Source organism: Symphalangus syndactylus, chromosome 4, assembly GCF_028878055.3.
Source record: "Symphalangus syndactylus isolate Jambi chromosome 4, NHGRI_mSymSyn1-v2.1_pri, whole genome shotgun sequence".
Lineage (NCBI taxonomy): Eukaryota > Metazoa > Chordata > Mammalia > Primates > Hylobatidae > Symphalangus > Symphalangus syndactylus.
Window position 1 is genome coordinate 111,129,475 of NC_072426.2, and position 11,166 is coordinate 111,140,640.

The following is an 11,166-nucleotide window of genomic DNA, read 5'->3' on the forward strand; positions in this document are numbered from 1 at the left end:
ATTAACCTGAATAACGATGGTCCACTATACTAGTGTACACTCAAAACTGTTTATGATGACTCCAGTGAAACTAAAATTTTCACATAGGCAGGTAGATACAACATGCATTTGCTCTCCAGCCTGGGAGAGGTGGGGTGGAATGTTTTATATGGATGCTATATGTCTACTTTGTGTTATTCTTTAAGGTTCACTCATAAATCATTTTCAGAGACACCTGCACATACATAGACATACACAATGAATTCTTCATTCACAAGATTCATATGAAATTTTATTCTACAATAAAGCTACTTCTCTTATACTACTATTGGCATTTTACCTCTATGTTTCTCATCCATCAATGCTATGAAAATTATATAATGAAGTATACCCTACTGTTGCCTAAAGCATATGTGCAAATTAATCATTTTCATTTTTGTACATAGAGAGAATATAGAGAATTCAAGATCAATTGGAAAAAGTTACTTTCAAGTGGAGGTTCTATTTGACCCCAACAATAACATTAACTTTTTCATGTGTTGCCAACAATGTGATCCCTTAGCCTCTTAAATTATATGAATCATGTCGCATTATTAATATTATTTCAAAATCAGTGTGATTTAATACCATATAATTTGTATATTTGTGAGTTAAGAGATGCAGGGCATCCATTTCTCCTTTACCAGATTAAAAAAGTGGGAGAGGATTACACCAATAACTAGTTGATTTGTTCAATCATAGGGTAAAAGTAAATCAGAATGAAGTGATGAAGATCAACAGTACACAGATTGGACAATTCAGTAATTCTAATGCAGAGATCTTTTATCAAAGGTAGTCTTTTCTTTTATTTTTTCAGAATGTAAGCATAAATATTGTCTGCTTTGCAGTGAGATGCAATGATTGCATAGAGTTGCCAAGAGGCTAGAGCTACTCTGTCCTCATCAACGTGAATGGGGTCTTGCCTTGATGTTTAGGGGAAGAGATAAGATGCAAGCAACTGTTTTCCCCCTTGTACCCTAGACTTACAACTACAGCTATTCCAAAAGTTTTTGTTTTTCCTTTAGGCTATGAGAAGTTTAAGTCTCTGTTTGAAATATATTACAAATAGGAAACAGAACACTTTATAATAAAAAATGTGGAAGAGAGTAGTAGAGGTGAAAAAATAAAAAAAGCTTTCCTACATTTCTTGGCTGCCCTATTAATATGCTTATTGATCACATTGAGGGTCTTCGAAGAACAGACAGATTTGAAAATAGCTATAACAAACGTACAAGTCACTCCATCTATCAATATTTAACTTCTGCATAATAAACCATTCATTGACATTTGACAGATATTTATGATTTTCAAGCGAAGCACTGTTGTTTATTTTGATTTTGATTTATAATTTGAAATAATCTTCCCAGAAGAATATTAAATATTGTGCTTGACACATCAGTTGAAGTTGTGTCAACATCTATTACTAAAATATACTGACATAAAATATTAGATGGTTTTCTGTCGGCCTAAAATATTTCTGACAGTGAATCTTAAATAGATCATTAATGTTCATACTTCTGTTGCATGCTGAAAGATTCGGCTGATGATTGAAGGGCCTTTTCAACTTTCAGAGTTGTACTGAGTTTTACAAATCATAGAATAACATAGCTGGAGGAATCTTAGTTATTCTTTAGTTTTAGAACAGCTAAAAGTTTAAAGAGGTTAAGTGATTGTTAACAACCTACAAGTGAAATTTGTATTAAGTAAAATAGCCCTTTAGTTATAAAAACTAAATAAGGGGGCTGGAGCCAAGATGGCCAAATAGGAACAGCTCCGTTCTACAGCTCCCAGCATGAGTGAAGCAGAAGACGGGTGATTTCTGCATTTCCATCTGAGGTACCGGGCTCATCTCACTAGGGAGTGCCAAACAGTGGGTGCAGGACAGTCGGTGCAGCGCACCATGTGCAAGCCAAAGCAGGGCGAGGCATTGCCTCACTCGGGAAGGGCAAGGGGTCAGGGAATTCCCTTTCCTAGTCAAAGAAAGGAGTGACAGACAGCACCTGGAAAATTGGGTCACTCCCACCCTAATACTGCGCTGTTCCAATGGGCTTGGAAAACGGCACACTAGGAGATGGTGTCCTACACCTGGCTCGGAGGGTCCTATGCCCACAGAGTCTCGCTGATTGCTAGCACAGCAGTCTGAGATCAAACTGCAAGGCAGCAGCAAGGCTTGGGGAGGGGCGCGCGCCATTGCCCAGGCTTGCTTAGGTAAACAAAGCAGCTGGGAAGCTCAAACTGGGTAGAGCCCACCACAGCTCAAGGAGGCCTGCCTGCCTCTGTAGGCTCCACCTCTGGCGGCAGGGCACAGAGAAACAAAAAGTCAGCAGTAACCTCTGCAGACTTAAATGTCCCGTCTGACAGCTTTGAAGAGAGTAGTGGTTCTCCCAGGATGCAGCCGGAGATCTGAGAACGGGCAGACTGCCTCCTAAAGTGGGTCCCTGACCCCTGAGCAGCCTAACTGGGAGGCACCCCCCAGTAGGAACAGACTGACACCTCACTCGGCCGGGTACTTCTCTGAGACAAAACTTCCAGAGGAACGATCAGACAGCTGAATTTGCGGTTCACGAAAATCTGCTGTTCTGCAGCCACTGCTGCTGACACCCAGCCAAACAGGGTCTGGAGTGGACCTCTAGCAAACTCCAAGAGACCTGCAGCTGAGGGTCTTGACTGGTAGAAGGAAAACTAACAAACAGAAAGGGCATCCACACCAAAAACCCATCTGTACATCAGCATCATCAAAGACCAAAAGTAGAAAAAACTACAAAGATGGGGGGAAAACAGAGCAGAAAAACTGGAAACTCTAAAAAGCAGAGCGCCTCTCCTCCTCCAAAGGAATGCAGTTCCTCACCAGCAATGGAACAAAGCTGGACGGAGAATGACTTTGACGAGTTGAGAGAAGAAGGTTTCAGACGATCAAACTACTCTGAGCTACAGGAGGAAATTCAAACCAATGGCAAAGAAGTTAAAAACTTTGAAAAAAAAATAGACGAATGTATAACTAAAATAACCAATGCAGAGAAGTGCTTGAAGGAGCTGATGGAGCTGAAAGCCAAGTTTCGAGAACTATGTGAAGAATGCAGAAGCCTCAGTAGCCGATGCGATCAACTGGAAGAAAGGGTATCAGTGATGGAAGATGAAATGAATGAAATGAAGCAAGAAGGGAAGTTTAGAGAAAAAAGAATAAAAAGAAACGAACAAAGCCTCCAAGAAATATGGGACTATGTGAAAAGACCAAACCTACGTCTGATTGGTGTACCTGAAAGTGACGGGGAGAATGGAACCAAGTTGGAGAACACGCTGCAAGATACTATCCAGGAGAACTTCCCCAATCTAGCAAGGCAGGCCAATATTCAGATTCAGGAAACACAGAGAATGCCACAAAGATACACCGCAAGAAGAGCAACTCCAAGACACATAATTGTCAGATTCACCAAAGTTGAAATGAAGGAAAAAATATTAAGGACAGCCATAGAGAAAGGTCAGGTTACCCACAGAGGGAAGCCCATCAGACTAACAGCTGATCTCTCGGCAGAAACTCTACAAGCCAGAAGAGAGTGGGGGCCGATATTCAACATTCTTAAAGAAAAGAATTTTCAACCCAGAATTTCATATCCAGCCAAACTAAGCTTCATAAGTGAAGGAGAAATAAAATACTTTACAGGCAAGAAAATGCTGAGAGATTTTGTCACCACCAGGCCTGCCCTAAAAGAGCTCCTGAAGGAAGCACTAAACATGGAAAAGAACAACCGGTACCAGCCACTGCAAAAACATGGCAAATTGTAAAGACCATCGAGGCTAGGAAGAAACTGCATCAACTAACGAGGAAAATAACCAGCTAACATCATAAAGACAGGATCAAATTCACACATAACAATATTAACTTTAAATGTAAATGGGCTAAATGCTCCAATTAAAAGACACAGACTGGCAAATTGGATAAGGAGTCAAGACCCATCAGTGTGCTGTATTCAGGAAACGCATCTCATGTGTAGAAACACACATAGACTCAAAATAAAGGGATGGAGGAAGATCTACCATGCAAAGGGAAAACAAAAAAAGGCAGGGGTTGCAATCCTAGTCTCTGATAAAATAGACTTTAAACCAACAAAGATCAAAAGAGACAAAGAAGGCCATTACATAATGGTAAAGGGATCAATTCAGCAAGAAGAGCTAACTATCCTAAATATATATGCACCCAATACAGGAGCACCCAGATTCATAAAGCAAGTCCTGAGTGACATACAAAGAGACTTAGACTCCCACAAAATAATAATGGGAGATTTTAACACCCCACTGTCAACATTAGACAGATCAACAAGACAGAAAGTTAGCAAGGATATCCAGGAATTGAACTCAGCTCTGCACCAAGCAGACCTAATAGACATCTACAGAACTCTCCACCCCAAATCAACAGAATATACATTTTTTTCAGCACCACACCACACCTATTCCAAAATTGACCACATAGTTGGAAGTAAAGCTCTCCTCAGCAAATGTAAAAGAACAGAAATTATAACAAACTGTCTCTCAGACCACAGTGCAATCAAACTAGAACTCAGGATTAAGAAACTCACTCAAAACCGCTCAACTACATGGAAACTGAACAACCTGCTCCTGAATGACTACTGGGTACATAACGAAATGAAGGCAGAAATAAAGATGTTCTTTGAAACCAATGAGAACAAAGACACAACATACCAGAATCTCTGGGACACATTCAAAGCAGTGTGTAGAGGGAAATTTATAGCACTAAATGCCCACAAGAGAAGGCAGGAAAGATCCAAAATTGACACCCTAACATCACAATTAAAAGAACTAGAAAAGCAAGAGGAAACACATTCAAAAGCTAGCAGAAGGCAAGAAATAACTAAAATCGAGCCAAACTGAAGGAAATAGAGACACAAAAAACCCTTCAAAAAATTAATGAATCCAGGAGCTGGTTTTTTGAAAAGATCAACAAAATTGATAGACCGCTAGCAAGACTAATAAAGAAGAAAAGAGAGAAGAATCAAATAGATGCAATAAAAAATGATAAAGGGGATATTACCGCCGATCCCACAGAAATACAATCTACCATCAGAGAATACTACAAATACCTCTATGCAAATAAACTAGAAAATCTAGAAGAAATGGATAAATTCCTCGACAAATACACCCTCCCAAGACTAAACCGGGAAGAAGTTGGATCTTTGAATAGACCAATAACAGGCTCTGAAATTGTGGCAATAATCAATAGCTTACCAACCAAAAAGAGTCCAGGACCTGATGGATTCACAGCCGAATTCTACCAGAGGTACAAGGAGGAACTGGTACCATTCCTTCTGAAACTATTCCAATCAATAGAAAAAGAAGGAATCCTCCCTAACACATTTTATGAGGCCAGCATCATCCTGATACCAAAGCCTGGCAGAGACACAACCAAAAAAGAGAATTTCAGACCAATATACTTGATGAACATTGATGCAAAAATCCTCAATAAAATACTGGCAAACTGAATCCAGCAGCACATCAAAAAGCTTATCCACCATGATCAAGTGGGCTTCATCCCTGGGATGCAAGGCTCGTTCAACATACGCAAATCAATAAATGTAATCCAGCATATAAACAGAACCACAGACAAAAACCAAATGATTATCTCAATAGATGCAGAAAAGGCCTTTGACAAAATTCAACAACCCTTCATGCTAAAAACTCTCAATAAATCAGTTATTGATGGGATGTATCTCAAAATAATAAGAGCTATCTATGACAAACCCACAGCCAATATCAAACTGAATGGGCAAAAACTGGAAGCATTCCCTTCGAAAACTGGCACAAGACAGGGATGCCCTCTCTCACCACTCCTATTCAACAGAGTGTTGGAAGTTCTGGCCAGGGCAATCAGGCAGGAGAAGGAAATAAAGGGTATTCAATTAGGAAAAGAGGAAGTCAAACTGTCCCTGTTTGCAGATGACATGATTGTATATCTAGAAAACCCTATTGTCTCAGCCCAAAATCTCCTTAAGCTGATTAGCAACTTCAGCAAAGTCTCAGGATACAAAATCAATGTACAAAAATCACAAGCATTCTTGTACACCAATCACAGACAAACAGAGAGCCAAATCATGAGTGAACTCCCATTCACAATTGCTTCAAAGAGAATAAAATACCTAGGAATCCAACTTACAAGGGAAGTGAAGGACCTCTTCAAGGAGAACTACAAACCACTGCTCAATGAAATAAAAGAGGATACAAACAAATGGAAGAACATTCCATGCTCATGGGTTGGAAGAATCAGTATCGTGAAAATGGCCATACTGCCCAAGGTAATTTATAGATTCAATACCATCCCCATCAAACTACCAATGACTTTCTTCACAGAATTGGAAAAAACTACTTTAAAGTTCATGTGGAATCAAGGCTACAGTAACCAAAACAGCATGGTACTGGTACCCAAACAGAGATATAGACCAATGGAACAGAATAGAGCCCTCAGAAATGATGCCGCATATCTACAACTATCTGATCTTTGACAAACCTGACAAAAACATGCAATGGGGAAAGGATTCCCTATTTAATAAATGGTGCTGGGAAAACTGGCTAGCCATATTTAGAAAGCTGAAACTGGATCCCTTCCTGACACCTTATGCAAAAATTAATTCTAGATGGATTAAAGACTTAAATGTTAGACCTAAAACCATAAAAACCCTAGAAGAAAACCTAGGCAATACCATTCAGGACATAGGCATGGGCAAGGACTTCATGTCTAAAACACCGAAAGCAATGGCAACAAAAGCCAAAATTGACAAATGGGATCTAATAAAACTAAAGAGCTTCTGCACAGCAAAAGAAACCACCATCAGAGTGAACAGGCAACCTACAAAATGGGAGAAAATTTTCACAACCTACTCATCTGACAAAGGGCTAATATCCAGAATCTACAATGAACTCAAACAAATTTACAAGAAAAAAACAAACAACCCCATCAAAAAGTGGGCGAAGGACATGAACAGACACTTCTCAAAAGAAGACATTTATGCAGCCAAAAGTCACATGAAAAAATGCTCATCATCACTGGCCATTAGAGAAATGCAAATCAAAACCACAATGAGATACCATCTCACACCGGTTAGAATGGCCATCATTAAAAAGTCAGGAAACAACAGGTGCTGGAGAGGATGTGGAGAAATAGGAACACTTTTACACTGTTGGTGGGACTGTAAACTAGTTCAACCATTGTGGAAGTCAGTGTGGCGATTCCTCAGGGATCTAGAACTAGAAATACCATTTGATCCAGCCATCCCATTACTGGGTATATACCCAAAGGATTATAAATCATGCTGCTATAAAGACACATGCACATGTATGTTTATTGCGGCACTATTCACAATAGCAAAGACTTGGAACCAACCCAAATGTCCAACAACGATAGACTGGATTAAGAAAAGGTGGCATATATACACCATGGAATACTATGCAGCCATATAAAATGATGAGTTCATGTCCTTTGTAGGGACATGGATGAAACTGGAAACCATAATTCTCAGTAAACTATCGCAAGGACAAAAAACCAAACACCACATGTTCTCACTCATAGGTGGGAATTGAACAATGAGAACACATGGACACAGGAAGGGGAACATCACACTCTGGGGACTGTTGTGGGGTGGAGGGAGGGGGAAGGGACAGCATTAGGAGATATACCTAATGCTAAATGACGAGTTAATGGGTGCAGCACACTAACATGGCACATGGATACATATGTAACAAACCTGCACATTGTGCACATGTACCCTAAAACTTAAAGTATAATAAAAAAGTAAATAAATAAAAATAAAAGCTAAATAAAAATTCAATATATCGGAAAATATGCAGAAAACGTTTCTAGTCTTGTGCATGGTATTGTGTCTGATCCTTTCAAATGAGTTCGTACTTTAGATATTGAAGAAATTAGAGAAGCATGTTTTATCACAACGCCAGAATGTGGTATCATTAAGTGGTTGAAACACTTTTAAACTCTATTCCTAGGACAGGTTAGTACCAGTTGGATAACTAATGTTTGATTCTGTCAATAGTGAAAAGTCAGTGAAATGTTCTAATAAAGTTTTTTTTAATTTTATTTATTAATTTTTTTGAGACAGAGTTTTGCTCTGTCACCCAGGCTAGAGTGTGGTAGTGCAATTTGGGCTCACTGCGGCCTCCATATCCTGGGCTCAAGCGATTCTCCTGCCTCATCCTCCCGGAGTAGCTGGGATTACAGGCAGGAGCCACCACACCCAGCTATTTTTTGTATTTTTAGGAGAGATAGGCTTTTGCTATGTTGGCCAGGGTGGTCTCGAACTCCTGACCTCAAGCGATCTGCCCGCCTCAGCCTCCCAAAGTGCTGGGATTACAGGCATGAGCCACCATTCCTGGCCCTAATAAAGTTTAGACAGTTGGATTTTGATAAATATTCATTCATCCAGTTTAACAAAATGTCATACAAACAGTATGCTTATTAATATGTTTTGTTATGATGATGAAACTGTGCAAATGGAAAAAGCCCATACCACACAAATGGGAATTCATTTGCCTTCCAGCAATTTATTTTCACTTCCTGGCCTCCAAATTAATAGTAACTATAATAAAATGTGTTTGGAAAGAGGTTTGATCATTATATTTCTCCTTTTCCAGACTATACAAACTAATAAATAATAATTAACACTAGGGATATTTTAAGCAGGATCCATTTTACCATTATTTTTATAATATATAATTGCAGCTACAAATATATGCTCCTGAATAACTACTTAATTTTTTTTTCAGAGAAGCACATTTGTTTAAAATTGTAAAAATTTATAAGACAAGGAGATTAGGGAACTTCTAACCTTTATAAACATACTCTCCATTCTTATTCACATGGTTCATTTCTTAAATATGGTAAACATTCTACTTTCAAAACAGCACATAATTTCTCCTTACCTATCCATAATGTCATTTAGCTGATCAGAATATGCATTTTATTATAATTTTGTCACTAACTTAAAGAGTTGATGCATATTCCTACACTGTACAAGTTGCTACATTCCCACTTAAGAAAATAAGACATACAATTGTGATACATGTTAGGTAATAAGTTTCACTGTTAATGAACGCCACCTTATTGGTGCTAGCTACATTTCACACATTACAACAGATAATATAAATGGACCTTAAGCATAATGGTTCCTACAAAAAGTTAAGAATTCAAATTAACTGAGCCCTCTGTAGTATTAAAAACCTACTTTGAACTTCAAACCAAGAAGATAAAAAGGTGTAATTTTCAACTTCAGATTGCGATTAAAAAGGTCAATTCAACATGTATATTTGTTATCTCTAGTTCAATATGATGAATTTAAGAGACAGCCTATGATTTTCATAAAGGTCACTGGAGTTGGAAATGCCAAATCTCATTAGTCTTAATCAGCTGATATAAAAGTTACCTATCTGCCTGTATGCTTAATGCAAGATTACTCAATTTCTTCCTTAAATGAATCTTTTAAAACTCCATGCTTCTTGAAACATGTTTTGTTCTAGGAAGATAACTTTTTGAAAACTATTGCATTGTATGTTTAATTTAAAGTTAAAAATATTTCTGTTCTGCCAGCTTAAACACTGTCTTATTTGAGCTACTTTCTCCATACATTTGACTATAACTAGAAGGTTAAAAGTTTGTAGGAATAAATGCATGCAAAGAACATAGCACGTCTCAAGTTTTTACAAGGAATTCATTTTTTTTTAAAATTCATGAACTTAAACAGAAAGTTGAACATTTGTGCATATGGTCACACTGCAGAGAGGGTAATTGGGACCAGCTGTTACACTTTGTAGTTTCTGAAAGCCTGTGTATTGCCTTCTAGCTACATTGACCTAGTGCAGGCCTTAATAAAAGAAATTAAAGAATGTGCAAGCCTGAATGACTTCCACGTCCCTCTTCAGAAGACCGTTAATTCAGACAAGACATAGGAAGCATAGCTTTTCCATTGCCATTCATCTATGACCCACATGCAGATGAAATGATTTTTCATGGGCATTATTTAGTGACTTGCAAACTTTAATCACTCTGCTTCTTTTATTTAAATCTATCTTCTCTAGTAAAGTATCTTAACCATGTCAGAGTCAAAAAGTTTGTAAACATACACAAACACACACACACAAACACACACACAACAACATTTAGCATCTCACTTTTCATATCCTTGCTTAAAATATTTCCAGGTGTAGGATATGATAAAATAGCACATATTGCATCAGACAAAAATTTATATTTAAGGGAAGCATGATAGAATTGTGATATTCAAAATTATTCTTTCAAAATTTCAGTATACATCAGTATTTAGTTATAGTGACAAAAATAAATAATAGTTCAGGCAAGGATTTTTGGAAGATGGTGGCAGCAACTTTTAAAAATCTTACTGAATACCCACTGTGGTAGACAAAACAATGGCCCCCCACGGATGTTTGTAACCTAATCCCTAAAACCTGTGAATATGTTAAATTCTGTGGCAAAGGGGATTTTGCAGATATGATTAAATTAAAGATATTGAGATGGGGGATTATCCTGGATTATCCAGTGGGCTCAATATAATCACGAGGAAAGAGAGAGACAGAAGTGTCAGAGTCAAAGTAAACTATGAAGACACTACGCTACTGCCTTTGAAGGATGAAGAAAAAGTCCAGGAGGTCAGGAACTCTGGCAGCCTGGCAACTGGAAAAGGCAGTACCCACGAGCAATACAGCTTTGCAGACCACCTTGGTTTTATCCCAGTGAGACTGATTCTGGACTTCTGATCTTCAGATCTCTAAGACAATAAAGTGTTGTTTCAAGTGGCTGACTTTGTTGTAAATTGTTACGGCAGCCATAGGAAACTAATATAACAGTAGAAAACTCAACCGTAAAATCAAAATCACTGGGCAACATTTACAACAAAATTATGCCGCAAAATACGCCTAGGAGCACCACAATCTTGACCGGAAGACACAAATCCTACAAAGTACTTGCAACTATGTGGGAAGCAAAAAACGGAATCAACAGAGTAGCATCCGAGGCACCCGAAAAGACGAGGACATAAACTTGGAAAGTGTGCAGGGATGAAACTAGGATGAATGGGGCAGCCCTTTACAGCAGGTGAGTGCAGGGGGCTGACGGTA